Here is a 12,086-nt window from a genome sequence, read left to right on the forward strand (position 1 = left end):
TTGAGTTTAGCACAATGCCTAGCTTGATAGAGTCATGCCAAATGAATAAATGGATGAACGGATGGATGGATGGATTTGACTATTAGAAGAATGATTGACGTAACACTAAGACCTGAGACTTGGTAATTGTGTTCTAATCCTGTCTCAGCAATTCTGTTTTTGTAAGACCCTGAATAAATTAATTTTGTATCTCATTATGTTAAATATAAAATTAAAAAATAGAGTGTGTTTTGCAAATTAAGGATAATGAGTCACCACTGTTTCTTGGGACTAGAGGGTGCATGAGAAAATTAATTACAAAGGCTTATGTTATTATAATTATAATGTTAATTATAAGACATTGCTGCTGTTGATGAACCTAGACCAGAAAAGGAATGAAATATGAGCAGTTGGTTCAACTCTTGGGCCAATATTCTGGTGGACAAAACTATTACTCATTACTTAGAGGACTTGAGACCAAAGTTTGATGCAATATAGGGCGTGTTGGATTTCTGCAGATTTAGTCACAGCAATGACCTACTAGCCAAAGGAGACGTTGAAAATCAAGGCAAATTTGAAGAGGAAAAGCAAATGCCACTGTAAAAGATAGAGGTTTCTAACCCCTCATCCTCTGCCCTGCAGGATGAATGTAGGTATGAAAAAATTCAGCAGAACTTACTAAGTTACTTTTCCGTGCAAGCTCTGGAACTAAAGGCAATTAGAGATGGATTACTGAACAGGGGAGATGGGGCCATCCATGTAACAAGAAAGCATCAAGGGCCACCAGAGAAACAGTGTTCAAGTAGTATCAGGATTCATGAGGAGGAGAATAGCCTTCCCCTAAATATTGCTGATTGCTTGGGTTCCTTTTGCCTTGGCTTTCAAATGAAATAAAACTTATCATCTTCTCAATAGAGCCTCTATCATAAATAAATATGTAGAGAGCGCTTCTGGCAAAGGTGTGCATTCCCTAAAGAAGGAAGCCGTTTCCATAAACATAAACCTATCCTAGATTGTGGGCCATCAGCTCCATTTTGTTTCTATCCTGTGGCGTGAAGGCACTTGACATTGCAGAGCTGTCTCTGACTCTTGGCCAAAGTTGAATCATTAGATGCAGACCTCACCACACCATGTGTTCTGTATTAAAATTGTGTGTGTGTGTGTGTGTGTGTGTGTGTGTAGCAAATGAAAGTGAGGACTCCCCAGGCCCTATATTCTTTATTATTCCTACTTTTACCAATGTTTTCACAATACCTTGAAAACGACGTATTTCTAATATATTTAAAGTATCTCATTTTATACTAGAATAAGTTATTATTATTATTATTATTTTTATTTATGATAGTCACACAGAGAGAGAGAGAGGCAGAGACACAGGCAGAGGGAGAAGCAGGCTCCATGCACCGGGAGCCCGACGTGGGATTCGATCCCGGGTCTCCAGGATCGTGCCCCGGGCCAAAGGCAGGCGCCAAACCGCTGCGCCACCCAGGGATCCCCTTTACAGACTAGAATAAGAACATAATCCAGAAAACTAAGTACACGGTTGGTGTGTATACCCACCTGAAAACAACAGTGACTTTTGACCTTCATATAAATCTTCAAATCTGAACTTATAAATACAGAGAACAAACTGAAGATTGCCAGAGAGAAAGGTGGGAAAGCAAAATGGGTGAAGGGAAGTGGGAGTTAGAGGCTTCTAGTCACGGAGTGAATAAATCACAGGAATAAAAGGCACAGCAGGGAAGATAGCCGGTGTCTCTGTAGGTCGCAGAGTGACACACGGTAGCTGCACTGGGGAGCACAGCGTACTGTGGGGAGACGTCGAAGCACTACATTGTACACCTGAACGTACAGGTGTACAATTGTGTTTCAACTGCCTCCAAATAAAATACTTCAAAATAAATAAAAATAAATCTTTAGGGCAGCCCGGGTGGCTCAGCGGTTAGTGCTGCCTTCAGCCCAAGGCGTGATCCTGGAGACCCGGGATCGAGTCCCACGTCGGGCTCCCTGCGTGGAGCCTGTTTCTCTGCCTCTCTCCCTGTGTGTGTGTGTCTCTCATGAGTAAATAAATAATATCTTTAAAATAAATAAATAAATAAATACTCAAGTTTGAATATGTTCATTCAATTTTCCTAAAAAAAATGATAGATGATAGATCTAAAAGAAAGTTCAAAGAAAAAAGACATACATAATGTCATCCTAACTCAATACACAGTGTTTTCTTCTCATACATTTCCTTCCAATTATTTTTGTATTCATGCTCTTAGCTTCTACTCATTCCAAGCCCACGCTAGTCTGGGTTCTGTCCCCATCACGCCACTGAAATTGTTCTTGTTAAAGTCACCAAGGTACCCAGTGGATTCCTTTCAGTCCTTAGCCTGCCTGGCCCATTAGTGACACTCAGCCCAGCTGAGGCCTCCTGATTCTTCTTGTTCCAGACACTCTGGACTTGACTCGTTTATTGTACACACTGTTCTTTCCCTCCTTGGGCCTCTAGTATGTTCTGTACTTCCTCCTTGGAAGGCTCTTCCTCCCAGTTTCTCCTTCACCCAGTTAACCTCTTCTCTTTCAGATGTCAACGTGAATGTCACAAAGTTAAATCGCTCAATTGCCACTTCAAAACAGTCATCAGGAACCATATAGGACCTGCCTCACATTTTCTACCACAGATTGTATCATGCTGCAGATAAAAGAAAATCTCCATATTTATAACACTTCTATCCCACTTCTATTTTTTTGCTTTTAAAAAGTTATGTTTTGGGCACCTGGGTGGCTCAGTCAAACATCTGCCTTTGGCTCGGGTCATGATCCCAGGATCCTGGGATGGAGCCCATTGGGCTCCCTGCTCAGCGGGGAGCCAGCTTCTCCCACTCCACTGCCTGTCACTCTGCCTACTTGTGCTCTGTCTCTCTCTGTCAAATAATAAAATTTAAAAAAACAACAACCAGTCATCAGACATGTAATTATAGGTTCCCCCGTCCTCTCTCTCCCTCTAAATCCCTGGAAGGCAGAAGCCATAGTTCTCTTTGCCAACAAAACCTCAGTACTCATTGCCTGACACATAGTAGATGCTAAGAGTTTTTGTTGTGGTTGAACGGACTTAGAAATAGTTGCAGTCGTGATATACATGCAATTTTATACCCTGCCTTTTCAAGCCAAATCCATATCTCCAGGTTGTTGTGTTATAATTTTTACTTTCATCACACTTGTACATGCACACGTGTGTAAGAATGCTCAAACTGGAAATAACCCAAAGGTCCATCAATAGGAGAATAGATAAATAAATTATGGTGTTTTCATTAAATGGAATATTACACAGCAATATTGTACGTCTTGCTACACATAACAACATAGGTGAATCCTACCGATTGGAGAATGAAGCTAGAAACAAAAGGGCACACACATATAATTCCGTTTATACACATTTCAAAAGCAGGAAATACCAGTTTATGATGTCCTGAGTAACCATACTGGTTATCCTTGGTAGGATAATGATTACTTTCATGTATTTTCTTCCAGTTAAAAAGTGCACTGCACTTAACGATTTGTATACTTTACTTACGTAATATTTGAACAAAATGTTTATTGAAAAATAAAAATTAATACATTTTACATGCACATCTTTTAAAGAGCCAAATAGTTCTACAAGGTTTAAAAATAGCAATTTGTTTTTGCTTTCCACTCCCTCACCCTGCGATGTCCTTTTCCCCACAGAAAACCCCTTTCAACTTTTTCTAATTGATTCTTCTGCTTTTGACCTCCCTGGATCTAAATAACAAGCTTGATTGTTTCAGTTTTAAGCATCATCTATTGATTCCCCAACATGGAAGATGAGGGTAGAGTTTTTTTTTCTTATCCTTTCTCGTGCATACGTACGTCCTCCCCACATCCACGTCCTTCCAGTGTGGGTGGTTTATAATTTTTTAAATTAATATTCAGTTAACATAATATTTTCTGTGTACGTTCTATCACAGCTGAGCCATGTAGTCAGTTACAATCACTTGTCTTTTGCTGCATTTCTTGTTTTCCCTGCTATTTTCGCTTTGTTCACTTGTTAGTTTTCAGAGAATTTCAATCCCTAATCCTCTACCGATTGCTGAAATTTTCCCCTAAGACAATCAGACTTACTTGTTAAAATATCAATTTCTTTTTGAAGAAATTTCTCCCAGATTCTGAAGATTGGCTCCACCTTGGGCTTGTTGCCCTCTACACCTGGTTTACAGCCCATATCCTGAAATATGCCTTCAAAATCATTCTGGGAATTTACTTACCCTCTTCTGTGTTGATCTTCTGTTTCTTGTATCCCATGTTGTCTTCCTTTTCTTCATTTATATTTTTGATTTTAATTGAGAGTATCCTTCAGTCGCTTCTTGAGGAAAGCGTATGTGGGATATAAAAATATTAAGGCCTTACACCTATGAAAATGAATTTCTTCTACTCTTATACTTGATTGATGATTTGGCTTTGTACAGAATTCTATGTTTAAAATTATTTTCTCCCAGAATTTTGAAGACATTGCTCCACGGATATAGCTTTCTGTGCTAATGTTCAGAAGTCTATGGTCATTCTTCTTTTTTTCCTGTTTTTCCTCTTTTGTAGGAGCTTCTCTTTGTACTTAATGATCTGAAATTTCCTCTTGCTGTATGTGGATGTAATTTCATCTCATATTCTGGTCACAGAGTGGACTCCTTTTTTTTTGTTTTTTTTTTTTAAGAGGCAGAGAGAGAGAGAGAGAGAGAATTGTAAGCAGGCTCCATGCGTGGAGCCTGAAGAAGGGTTCGATCTCACAACCCTGAGATCATGACCGGAGTCAAAATCAAGAATCAGATGCTTAATCAACTGAGCCACCCAGGCGCCCCCCAGAGTGGACCCTTTTTCATCTGAAAATTCATATCTTTTTGTTGTGGGAAATCTTGAATTATGTTGTTAATGATTCCTCTCTTCTTTGTTCTCTTTCTAGAATCCTACTTTTAGATCTGCTGGATTAATTCCCTAATTTTCTTATGCTTAATTTCCAATTTACTCTTCCTTTTCATGCTTGGAATATTGTCTTATTTCTCTAAGGATATCAAATTTTTTTCCCTCTCCATGCACAGTCTTTGTTTTCTTCAACTTATTTTTTTTACCGGGTATTTTTTTTTTTTGTCCCAGTCTTCTAAGCTAATGACTGCTCAGATGTCTGGTGATCTAGATAATATTTTAGAAAGTTTGATCATAGCTGGGGGATTGGCAAGTCTGAACATGTGGGTGAGACTCACTGATTACAGTAGCACAACGAATGACATTGGCTTGCTGGGGACTGCCCCAGTGTTAGCACTGAGAGTCCCACGTGCCAGGAAACTGCTCAGTTCTAGCTGAGGTCACTCTTGTTGAAACCATCTCGATGGGGTGAACTGTCTGGAAGTGTTCATTGGGAGTCCGATGTCATTAGTCCCTTTTCCTCACGCTGGCAGATACCCCAGTGAATGCAATTCCCATTTCCTGCATGAAGGTTAAAGCCCTGCTTGTGAACATTCTTGGGCTCGGGTTAGGGGAACGCAGCAGGGATTCTCAGCTTCCCGTATGAAAGCATCCTCCAACTCTCACTTGAGCTGCATCTGGTTTTTCCCATTCCCTATTTACTGAGTTCCCGTCATGTGTCAGGCACTGTGAAGCACTGGGTGAGCAGCAGTGAATAAAACATAAACATTTCTTCCTCAGTGATGCATGCATGTAGGAAAGCCGACAATCAATTGATTAATTAAAAGAATACAATTTGTCAAGAAAGTGATAAATACTACAAGTAAAAACAAAATGGGAGAAAAAGAAAGACAAAGCTAGGGTAAATAGTCTATTTGAAGACAATTTTAAGTAGAGTGGTCAGAGAAAACCTTATTAAAAAGAGCCAGTGAGCAGAGACCTGAAGAATATAGGGTAGCTAGTCAGGAAGAGTATTTCAAGCAAAGGGAACAGGCATAGTTCCTAAGGCAGGAATGTGCCTGATAACTCAGAAGGAGAGCAAAGGGTATGGCTGTAGCACAGTGAGCTAGTGAGCAGAGGGAAGAGTAGCCGTGCTAATGCTGTATGGAAACTACACTGCAGGGAGTCATGGGCAGAAGCGGGAAGTCCAGTTAGGAGGCTGTTGTACCAACCCAGTCAAGTCATGGCAGTGTCTGGGACCATGGTGGTGGCTAACTTGATGTCAAGAAGTGGTTAAATTATGGATATGGTTTTTGAACTTACTAATTGGTTGGTTATGGGTGACAAAGAAAGAGAAGTGAGGTGATTCCAAGGCTCTTGGCCTGAACACCTGGAGGAATGGAATTGCCATTTGCTGAGATAGGGGAGATTGTGGGGAAGCAGGTTGGAGAAACATGATGAGTTTGATTTTGCACATGTTAAGCTTGAGACACCTAAGGAACGTATTGCACAGTAGGTGGATATGTGAGTCTAGATTCAGGAAAGAGGTTGGAGATATAAATGCAGGAGTTCTTCTGAAGGTAATGAGATTTTTAAAAAGATTTTATTTATTTATTCATGAGGGTCACAGAGAGAGAGAGAGAGAGAGAAGGAGGCAGAGACACAGGCAGAGGGAGAAGCAGGCTCCCTGCAGGGAGCCCGATGTGGGACTCGATCCTGGATCCTGGGATCATGCCCCGGGCTGAAGGCAGAGCTCAACTGGTGAGCCACTCAGGTGTCCCAAGGTCATGAGGTTGGATGAGCTTGCCTGGGGAGTATGTAGACTGAGAAGTGAATCAAGGACCCCGCAGCACTTCACATTCAGAGGCCAAGGAGATGAGAAGGGGAGGCCAGCGAGGAAGATGGAGAATCAACAGAGAGAATTATCTGGAAGTCAACTAAAGTGATGTTTCAAGAGAGTGGTGAGTTGAGTTGGGTCAAGCACTGCTGAAAGAACACCGTGGTTCACAGGCCTTTTGACAATCTGGTCCAGAGAGCTTGTGTCACAACCTCCAAGAGCAAACCTGCCTTTGGCTGAAGTTGGAGGAGAGACGGTGTCCTGGTTGTGCAGAACAGGAGAGGAGATAATTGCTTCTTAGACATGTAGCCGCTCTGTCTTATTCTAGCACCCCCCTGCCTTCACTCCGCTTTTAAATTGATGCCACCAATTTCTGAGCCTTTAAAGAATCCCGTGATATCAATTAAATTGATTCATATCTTTCCGCCACTGTCTGTTTCGAAACCAACCTTCTCAGATGTGCTAAGTCACTTACTACTGAATAATTTACTACTTTCAAGCCTTACAAATAAAATTGCTAGTGTCTCCTCTTCTTTTACTCTACTCCTTGTGGATTTAAGCCTCTTAAAGAGATCCTTTCACTGTCATTTAGGGAAGGAGTAATAGTAGATGCATGTGTCCAATCCATCTTCTTTGCCTGGGAGTCATGACCACCATTTTTAATGGTGTGAAGTTGTCAACTGTTCGGATATACATCATTGACTTAACTGTTTCACATTGTTTGGACATTTGGGCTGGTTCCAGTGACATATAATACTATGTTATAAATCTTCTTGCATATAACATTGTCCATGATTAGGGTTTTTTGCTCTGGATTGATTCCCGGAAATTTAATAACTGGGTTAAGAGATATTAGCATTTCATACAAAAAAAGCAGTATGGTGAGTGGTTCAGAGCAGTGCCTGGAGAATGAGTCAGAGGGCTTTCGTTTGGATCCCTGTTTTGCCATATGCCAGCTGTGTGACCTTGGACAAGTTTCTTAAACTCTCTGTGTTCCAGTTTCCCTATCTGTCAAATAGGGGTAATAATAGTATTATTACTGAGGGGGATGGGGTATATTAACACATGCAAATTACTTACACAGTGATTAATACACATTAATACAGTCAGTAAATACACTCATTACCATCATCATTATCTATCTGACTCTTGATAAGTTGCCAGGTTGCTTTTCAAAAGGGGATCAACTTCAAAGCCATCAGCCACAGACAAGGGTGCCATGTAAACACCTCTTTGCCAATCAAACTCAGTCACTTATTTTGAAAGGCTCTTGAACAACACTTTCATGAATTTTCTATCGTTTTTATAATAAAAACATGGATTATGGGACTCCACTGTTATTGTTCCAAGCTATAAAAGGCAGATCTTTGCAAATTATTAGCAAATTCTGATATAAGGGTTTTAAAGTGGGTGAAGTCTTATCGTACATGAATTCAACTTGAGCAAATTCGGTTATACCCTCTAGAAGGTGAGAAGGGGAAGGAGGAGAGAAAGAGAGAAAAACTGTATTTAAGCCTACAGTGATTCTTTCTGACCATCCTACTTAATGAATGTGCATGAATTTGAGATGGACATTTGGACCCGCTTTTCCTGTCGGTCTGAATTTTAATGCCTCCTCTAATGTGAACATTTTGCTCCTGTGGATTGTGATTCTAGAGTTTTAGAGTGTTTTTCATACCTTGTACCTCCTAGACCCAAGATAACACTGTTAGCCATTTTGAGAATGTATCCGTATTCTTAGTGATGTTCACAGATGACTTTGAACGTGTGTGAGACTGTTTCCATATCCAAAAGTCCGTGGGCAAAAATGACATTTATGTTTGGTCTGCAACTAAAATAAATGGCATTGTGCAGTGTTTTGTTTTGTTTTGTTTTGTTTTTCTGCTTGAGGCTTTTTTTTAATCTTTTTTTTAAATATTTTATCTATTCATTCATGAGACACAGAGAGAGAGAGAGAAAGAGAAGCAGAGACACAGGCAGAGGGAGAAGCAGGCTCCATGCAGGGAGCCCAATGCAGGACTTGATCCCGGGTCTCCAGGATCAGGCCCTGGGCCAAAGGTAGCACTAAACTGCTGGGCCACCCAGGCGGTCCCTGCTTGAGGCTTTTGATTTTACTACTAACCAGGTGATTTTCACTGGTGGTATCCACACGGTTCCTTCTGATCAGGACACGCTTCCCTTCTTTCTTTGCCTGGTAAATTTAGACCCATCCTCCAAGGCAGCTCAAACCTAAAGCCTTCCTGGACTCCTGTCCGCACACCAGACCACTGTATCCAGGCCATTGTGTGTGGACCTCTCGGAAGGCAGTTATAGTTAGTGAGTCGTAGTTGTTTATATGTCTCTCTCCTGTTAGAGTGTGAGCTTCTCTACTATAAGAACTGGGTATTATTCATTATTGTAACCCCAGTGCCTAGTGAAATGCCTGGCACTTAGTAGACATTTAACAAATATTGTTGAGTGAGTGGAGAACCGTGGTGTAGAGAGTCATCACCATATTCAAGGAAAGAATATGAGAATGAAAATTGGTCCATAGGAGCAATAACTACCAGTTACCAAAAATTTGTATTCTGATAATTTTACATCCATTAGACTCTCCCTCAGAAATTCCTCTTGTATCACCTTACTTATTTTACAGATAAATGAAAATGGGCCTCTAAGAAGTCTAGTGGCCTGCCTGGAGTCCCATAACTAGCAAGGGAAGAGTAAGGATTTCAACCCAGTTTGTGCATTTGCACTATTGTCTCCTGCTTCTCTGGTTCGGTCCTGTCAGAGGTAGAAGAGAGATTAAGTAGGCTGATTAAAAGCATCCACCGAGTTTGACTATTAGGAGGTTATTGGGACCCTCACTGATTTCAAGGGTGCATCTGTATGTATCTGGCCGTATTTCTGAGCCTGATAATAAAGTTCCCAATCACAAAGTACATTGTTAGAATATATCTGTCATCAACAGAAGTGTGACTGAGTGTCCTTCAAGGGACCACTAGGTCTCCAAAAGGAAGCACAATTTTTTTCTTATTTTTTTCTCTTATTTGAGGTCTCCCACAAATTTACAAGCACAAATGGTGGAGAAGTGGGTTAAGATGTTGTGTGTTGGCAAATTGAACACTAATAAAAAATAAATTTATTATAAAAAAAAAAAGATGTTGTTCAGGGGACTCAGGCCTGGCCTGGGACTCATTCTCAGGGATAATTAGGAGACATGTCCTTGCATCAAGCTGGATGTGAGACTCCAGAGCTGTGCTCCTAAACAGAACTTTCTGGAGGGGAGTGATGGGGCAAGGAACGTGTGCATTGGGGGAGGGACATGTGTCATCCTTGAGATGAACTTCCAAGATTGATGACAGCAGGAAAAGCTGATCTCTGAGCTAGTGAGAACTATTTACGTAGCGCTGGGACAATGACTAAAGTCCACTTGCTTGCTGGATTAAAATATTATGCTGATGCAGTGCTAAATGGAGGCTTTCTAAGTGTGAGTCATGATGACAAACCACTGTAACAAGATATATTGAAACACTCACCCTCCCATCCTCAAAGTCACTGTTGGCTATGATGGTTCCAAAATGTAAAATCTCTGCAAATCCTTTACCTATAACTGTACTAAATCAAAGATAGCAGGGGGATCTTGGCTATACTTATGTGGAAGGTGGACCTGGGGAAACAGAGTGCCTCCCCCAGACCCTCAGCCAGCTGTAATGTGATAGGGATGGAGACCTCCTTTTTAGTGAAAGAAGAAAGCAGGGGCCAGGAGATGGGCAGGGATGTGGGAGAGAGATAGAGAGAAGAGACCACAAGAGAAGAGTCGGGGTCCAGTTCTCAGCCCAGCCCAGACCATGGGACCCTATGAAAGGGGGTCTGCAGGCAGAAACCGGAGAGTTAGACAAAGGAATTCCATGAGACTTACGGCCCAAGCACTTCTCTTTCAGAGGCCAGGTGACAAAGCACAACAGAGTAGGGAAGAGGGGCACCAATGCCTTGAAACTGTGATCCTCAAGCTCAGTGCAGCCCGTGCCAGTGGGACAGTGCCTGGGGGGACGGGTGGCGGTGGGAACCACTGGGTACTGCATTCTATTATTTTTGAGGGCCCTGCAGCTGTGACTGGGCAAAGGGGCCCCACCGTGGGCAGTAGACTCTGCTGAGCAGGCCGGGGTGGAAGAGCAGGGAGGTATTTGTTCTTGAGCATCAGGCTGGACGTGAGGAAGATACCCATGAAGAATCCCAAAGACGTGGGAAGAGCATGTTTTGGAGGGGGCGGGGGGAGAGGAGGGCCCGGGGTTCCATAGTCAATGTTAACGTGCTTCCCCGTGGGCCCACGGGCTGGTGAGGTCCGGCAGCATGGAGGTAGCATCAGTATAGACAGGAGGGGGTTAAGAATATGTGCAGGCCTTCTGGTGGGTGCAGGAGCTGTGCTGATAGACGGCTATGATGAAAATAATGGTAACGAGACTGTATTTCTCCAGTGTCCCCAAGTTTAGAATGTACTCGCACATGCTTTCTCTTATTTGAGGTCTCCCACGAATTTACAAGAGGTAGATGGGACCCCCATTGTGCAGATGGGGAAACCGAGGCAGGAGCCAAGGTGTCTAGGTCCGCCCAAGTTGCAAACCTCAGTGTGTACCCCTCCACATCCCGCGCTCTTTCCATTAGACGAAGCCACTGCCCCGCACAGGTGGAATGTGCCCTGCGCAGCCCGTGGGCCCGAGCGAGGCAGCCCGGCCTCCAGGCTACCTGGTGCCTCGAGAACGCAACAACACTGCTGCTGCTGCCAGGACTTGGGCAAGATCTGGCCTGCACCAGGGATTTCATTACAAAGTCAACCCAGGAGGAAGACCCTCATCACTAAATAGTTGTGAAATCTTGCCAGTTTATAATCAGAAAATACTGAGAATATTTATGGAAATGGATGGTGAGGGTTCCAGGCCAAGGGGGGACTTTGGACTGGGCTCAGTTGATCCCCGTGCATCACTTAACAGATTCTGGATTCAGCCTCGTAGTTTAGGCAGCTGGGAGCGCTCCTGAAGGTTTGTTTCGTTTGTTGGCCAGAACTTCACCTTAGTGCTGGTCTTCACTTACTGAAGTGGAGAAGCCAGAAAGTCTCCAATAAAACAGAGTAAAGCAGCCAAAAGCTTGTGAAATAAACATGTCGGAGGAGATTTGCAGCGCGTGACCAGCTCACCAACACCCTCGATATATTCGCCCCAAGAAGTCCCAGAAAATACTCACCGAGACTTTGAGAAATGTATTGACTGGTGAGGAGACTGTCAGCACATTTGAAAAGTGCTGCAGGGACTATAAATTGCAGGCCACGAAGTCTAAGGAGAAATAGGGCCATTGAAATGAAATCCCTCTTTTCTGTGGGGATGCCGGGACACGA

The sequence above is a fragment of the Nyctereutes procyonoides genome, unplaced genomic scaffold (assembly GCF_905146905.1).
Source record: "Nyctereutes procyonoides isolate TBG_1078 unplaced genomic scaffold, NYPRO_anot_genome, whole genome shotgun sequence".
NCBI classification, from domain to species: domain Eukaryota; kingdom Metazoa; phylum Chordata; class Mammalia; order Carnivora; family Canidae; genus Nyctereutes; species Nyctereutes procyonoides.